Consider the following 6727-nt stretch of genomic DNA (forward strand, 5'->3'; position numbering starts at 1 on the left):
CCCGGCCCTTCCCCTCCCTCTTGGCCCTTGGCCACTCTCAGAATCAACACACTGATGTAGATCCGAGAGTAAATCTTGTCAACACTGCCAGCAAAACCAGGACAAAGCGCCCACAAAGAAGGTCAGTAGGATATAGTCCAGGTAGTACGGGTTCTAGGGTCAACTGAAGGCTGTTCCACTGTTGCCAAGCAACGCATCTAAACACAGGCATGCGCACTCTGACCAATGGGAAAGCTGAAGTTCAACAACTGTGATAGAGGTTCTCAGCATACTTGCTGTGCATGCACAAGACCTGATCTGGAAAATTGGCTTGCTAGCTCAACTTATCATGGCCTTTATTGGAGACTCCTCAAGTCTGCACTGGTTTAGTCTCAAGGACACTTTCCTAAAACTTCTCAGTCACCCTGCCCTTTGTTTGCCTTCATTTCTAAGGAAAAAAAAGCCACTGAGCCCCCACTGTGGTCTATGGGGATTTAGCTGGAGTCTCCAGGACAGGAAGATGACTTTGGTGGCTCCAGAAGCATTGACAAGAGCAACAAATGTTTATCTCTCTACTTAATGGCCAGCAGGTCAAAGAAGAGGTAAAGAAAAACATCAAAGACTTTATAGAATTAAATGAAAGTGAAAGCACAACATACCCAAATTTATGGGACACAATGAAATCAGTGCTAAGAGGAAAGATCATAGCACTAAGTGCCTTCATTAAAAAAAACAATGGAGATTATTCGTAATAACAACCTAAATGTACACCTGAAAGTTCTAGGGAAAAAAAAAAAAAGAAGAAGAAGCAAACACACCCAAAAGGAGTAGACACCAAAAATAATCAAACTCAGGATGGAAATCAAACTGTCTTCTTTTAGGTTTGTTGAAGGATTTCTTTCTTGCTTTTTCTAGGGTATAGTTTCCCTCCTTGTGTTGGAGTTTTCTTTTCATTATCCTTTGAATGCTGGATTCGTGGAAAGCTAATGTGTGAATTTGGTTTTGTCGTGGAATACTTTGGTTTCTCTATCTATGGTAATTGAGAGTTTGGCCGGGTATAGTAGCCTGGGCTGGCATTTGTGTTCTCTTAGTGTCTGTATAACATCTGTCCAGGATCTTCTGTCTTTCATAGTCTCTGGTGAAAAGTCTGGTGTAATTCTGATAGGCCTGCCTTTTATGTTACTTGACCCTTCTCCCTTACTGCTTTTAATATTCTATCTTTATTTATTGCATTTGTTGTTCTGATTATTATGTGTTGGGAGGAATTTCTTTTCTGGTCCAGTCTATTTGGAGTTCTGTAGGCTTCTTGTATGATCATGGGCATGTCTTTCTTTAGGTTTGGGAAGTTTTCTTCTATAATTTTTTTGAAGATATTAGCTGGTCCTTTAAGTTGAAAATCTTCATTCTCATCAACTCCTATTATCTGTAGATTTGGTCTTCTCATTGTGTCCTGTGTTTCCTAACTGTTTTGAGAAAGGATCCTTTTGCTTTTTGTATTTTCTTTGATTGTTGTGCCTATATTCTCTATGGAATCTTCTGCACCTGAGATTCTCTCTTCCATCTCTTGTATTCTGTTGCTGATGCTCGCATCTATGGTTCCAAATTTCTTTCCTAGGGTTTCTATCTCGAGAGTTGCCTCACTGTGGGTTTTCTTTATTGTGTCTACTCCCTTTTTAGGTCTAGTATGATTTTGTTCATTTCCATCGCCTATTTGGATGTGTTTTCCTGTTTTTCTTTAAGGACTTCTACCTGTTTGGTTGTGTTTTCCTGTTTTTCTTTAAGGACTTGTAACTCTTTAGCAGTGTTCTCCTGTATTTCTTTAAGTGAGTTGTTAAGTCCTTCTTGATGTCCTCTACCATCATCATGAGTTATGCTTTTAAATCCGGGTCTAGCTTCTCAGTTGTGATGGGGTGCCCAGGACTAGGTGGGGTGGGAGTGCTGCATTCTGATAATGGTGAGTGGTCTTAATTTCTGTTAGTAGGATTCTTACATTTGCCTTTCGCCATCTGGTGTGTCTCTGGAGCTAGTTGTTATAGTTGTATCTGGTTAGAGCTTGTTCCTCAGGTGATTATGTTAGCCTCTATCAGCAGACCTGGGAGACTAGCTCTATCCTTAGTTTCAGTGGTCAGAGTACTCTCTGCAGGCAAGTTCTCCTCTTGCAGGGAAGGTGCCCAGATATCTGGTGTTCGAACCTGCCTCCTGGAAGAAGTTGTGTTCCACTCACCAGAGGTCTTAAGATCCCATGGAGGGTCCTGTGAGGACCTTGGGGGTGTCCAGAAACTCCACACACATGGAACCCCCGCTGCTGGAGTGAACAGGAAGGGACTTGAGCCCCTGATCAGGCCGGGTTATCTGCTTCTTTAATTAATGCAGTCTTAGGTTCCTCGAGATTGGCTTGGAGCAGGCGCTGTGTTCCACTCACCAGAGGTCTTAGGATCCCATGGGGGATCCTGTGCGCGTCCTTGCGGGTGTTCGGGGACTCCCCCGGCCAGAAAACCCGGTGCTGCAGTGGACCGGAAGGGACTTGTGACCTGATCAGGCTGGGTTCCATCTGAATGCATTGTATAAAACAAACCTATTCCTGGCCCTGCTACTAAGTATTATTTACTCTATTTTCGGCTTTTAGGATGGAAGCTGCAGTGAACTCTCTTGTGCATAGCTCCTGAAGCACTCACATAAAAGGTTTTGCAAGGGAAATAATGGGGACAACACTATTGGGTCACAGGGTCTAAGCACCACAGCGACAGCAGGTATCCTCAAGTTTCTCTCCTGAGATGCATCCAGGTCATAGCCATGGAACTGGAGCACAAGAGAATGCCTTTCCAGGACACCGACAGCTTTCTTACACTTCTGCTAAATGATGGATACAGAACACTCTCTGACTGTGGCCTAATTCCTACTGCTAGGACACATTTAAAACATGTTATACCTACCCCAAGACTCTATGTCTTCTGTGAAATAATGTAATCTCAATTCAAAGGACAAAAGCAACAAAGACCAGCTTCTCCCAAGTGCTGTGGCTCTGAAATATCTCTCACCATCTTTAAACACAACCAACCGTCCCTTGTTTTCTCCAGCTGTGCAACAATGAAAAGGAAGCCTATGAGGAGGAGGAGGAGGCTCGCTAGCTTCTGTGTCTAAGCAGCCCCATAAGGGTCCCCTGGGTCAGAGGGCGCTCACCTGCTTTGGCTCCCCAGTGTGGCAGTGCTCTTTTTGCTTCTCTTCATATAAGCACCTCAGAAAAGAAGTAATTAATTCATTCTCTTGCTGCTCAGTTCTTGGTCTCAATTTCTTTTGGGAGGGAAAAATCAGAAACATAAACATTACATTTCTGTTTTTATTGTGGACAAAACTGCAGTGTGCTAACAGCATGCACCCAGGAATGAGTGCTTTTCTTCCAGGACCACACTAGGGGGCACCAGTCTCCCTAAGAGTGCAGGCAATTGTTTAATGGAGGGCAGAGCTAACAGGGCTATATTTAGGAGTCATCTTCCATGTCCTTTTACCCAAGATAAAAATTTTAACTTCAAATAGTGGGGGTCAAAATAGTTAATAAATAAACAGCTTTTAAAAAGAGATAAAACAAAATCTATGTAAATACTCAGAGTCAAGTCATAATGGTTACACATTTATAAACTCTTAAGATTATGGATCTAGAAACGAACTCTTCAGTTGGATCCAGGGTCACATTGTTACATGGTGAGTGTTCCCGTCATGGGGCACCTGTGTGTGCCCCTGTGAGGCAGACACTTTGATGAACACCTGTATGCCAAGTTCTCAGTCTTCCTCCCATGCCCTCCTCTCCCCTCCTCTGTCTCTCTCCCTCCCTTTCTACCCTCTCTATGGTCCTTTTGCTCTCCTTTTCAAAAGTTCATAAGGACTTTTAATTTGCCAGCAGTGGCAAGGCACACTGCTTAACAAATGAGAACATGCAGGTTTTACTTACCACTCATTCCATCTAGCCATAGTGGCACAGAAAATACTGTGGGCTCTCCCCTCCACCTTCCAATCTTTGCATTTGAATTATCAGCCAAAGGGTATTTTCAGAAGTCATCTAATTCAACACATTCATTTCTGTGAATGAAAATAAAACCAATTGCCCAAATCACCCCAGAGAGACACAGAGTTCCTGGCTCTCCACCTTGTTCTTTTCTAACTCCAGTAGCCTGCCTTTGAACAGGCCAGGAGTGATGAACTGATGGATCAGCTACACAGGCAGCAGAGTCTGTGTCAGTGCCACTACTGGCTAATTTCTTCCCAGCTAACAAAGAGACAGGGTCATTATCCTTAGAGTCACAAGCATTAATGATAAGGAAAGCTTAATCCAGAATTCTGATAACCCAGACTTCCAGAAAAGGTATTTGGAATTGCAAGGTTTAAAGGTTGATAAGATGCCTCAGTGGATAAAGGCACTCACTGCCAACCATCTGACCTGAGTCTGATCACAGGAACTATGCAGTGCAACTCTGAGTGCTCATGCACACACATACCAACAACAGAGATCCAGAGAGAGGGGGGCAAAACTTCAAACTGGCAGAAAATGAAGTCACAAGCAGGCATGGGGGAGTACTGCAGGAGCCAGGAGACTCCCAGTGAACTCATTAACCACCCCCCGGGCAATGGCTGCAGTGCAGCAGAAATGCATTCTCTGTGGTGTCACACAGAGTCAAGAAATAAATACTTCCTCAGAATCACTGTGAAGTATGGCGACGTTACCCTCCCACTGCCTTCAAGAAGATCAGGGATGTGTCACCACCCTAAAATCTCTCCTGTGGTTCACCATTCTCTACAGTGGTTAAACCACTACTTCTTTCAGTTTTTATTCATATCCATTAATCAGCGTGAGAACCACAAAGATGATTATGAATCAAGTTGAGTAGCATCGCTTTGTGGTCAATAATTTGTTGAGTCAGAAGTGCCAGGAGCTGGGATGGCAGTTACCAGGGGCAGTGATATCCAGGACAGTGACAGGTGCATTCAGCAGCAGAGAAAAGGCTCCATGCTCACCCTCGGTGCTGACCACAATGGTGCATACAGCATCCACTTGTGTGCTTTTCTATAACTGTGTTATATATCAATTTAAACATTCAAAACCAGCCAAGCTGCTTGGGAAAAGTACCGAAAGTTAGTTTCTCAGCCTTGTTCCCCCAAGGGTCCTCTAGAGTACCATAAAAGCAACAGAGAAACCTCTGACACTGATAGAGACTAAGCAAACCCTGAGAAAGCTTAAGATGCTGCGAGGACACCAGGTAGGCCATGCTTTGCTGTGAGGACACCAGATAAGCCATGCTTTGCTGCAAAGACATCAGGTAAGCCATGCTTTGCTGCAAGAATACCACGTAAGCCACGCTTTGCTTGAATAACACGCTCAGGATTTAACTAAAGACTTGGAGCCATTGTTTTTACTATCACTGCTGCAATGTCAGCTTGAAGGCAGGTATTTCTGCTGAAGATGGCTAGTATAATCTGGGGCACTTAAAAAGATTAGGACAAGCCAGAGTTGGTGGCACATGATTTTAATGCCAGCACTCAGGAGGCAGAGGCAGGGGGATTTCTGAGTTCGAGGCCAGTCTGGTCTACAGAGTGAGTTCCAGGACAGCCAGGGCTACACACAGAAACCCTACCTCAGAAAAAACAAAAAACAAAACAAAACAAAACCTGAAAAACAAAACAAACAAACAAAAAACCCAAAAAAGATTAGGACAGCATGAGAACAGCAGGAGAAGAGAGAAAGACCCTGTGATGTCACTGCCACAGGTGACCCCTGCTCCTGTTTGAAATATCCTGTCAAGCACCTTGTAAATAAAATGGTAGTTGTGTGGCGTCCTGCAGTCTTTCAGGAGACGACAGGCTAACACCCCAGAGCCTGCCCGCTATTGAGTACTCTGAGGGTTCAAGGTCAGCCACTATCATCTTCAGCACGTTTGCCTAGTTATTATTTAAGCATTCTCCTAAAGAAACACTTAGTATGATACGCAACATTACTAACGACACAGTATGTATCATTGCTAATGTTAATTACATTGGCTTTATAATAATTGACCCTTGGGAGAGCTTTTCAGAAATAAATTACCCTCCAGGAAAATTACATCACATTTTTACAAGATCTTTTTAACCTATGTGAATTTTCAAATACGTTAGTAGGGACAGTCACTGATTAGTGACCAAGATTAGAAAAACCATGAAATGGATCACAGGTCCCCCAATGGAGGAGCTAGTGAAAGTACTCAAGGAGCTGAAGGGATCTGCAATCCTATCGGTAGAACAACAATAACTAACCAGTACCCCCCCCTTCCGAGCTCGTGTCTCTAGCTGAATATGAATCAGAAGATGGCCTAGTCGGCTTTTGTGATCTCTCAACTCATGACAAGATCCTAAGTGTCCACACAATCAGAGTGATGCTTTGTGAAAGGGATGCAGACAATGAGAGGTGAATTCCCTCCTCACTCAGGGCTCTCTAGAAAAGCCTTGTAGTCAGAATTCTGGCTTCCTTAAACACCCAGGTGTGGGATATGGGGATGCTTCATTTTCTCCAAAGCTGTTCACTATGATTGTCTCACACTCCAGGAGGGGCGTTGATTTTTTTGTCAACTCTCCCAAGAGGTCCTAAATCCTAGAAGCAAGTCTGGGTTGGCTTGAAGGTGGATTCTGCTTTCACATCCAGGCCTGGGATACAGGCAGCTCAACCTCACTGCCCGCCTGAAGGCACAGACACCCACTTAGGCGCCTGACTTGCTGCCCACATGAT

This window comes from Mus caroli, unplaced genomic scaffold, assembly GCF_978045245.1.
Source record: "Mus caroli unplaced genomic scaffold, Mus_caroli_1 scaffold_2, whole genome shotgun sequence".
Lineage (NCBI taxonomy): Eukaryota > Metazoa > Chordata > Mammalia > Rodentia > Muridae > Mus > Mus caroli.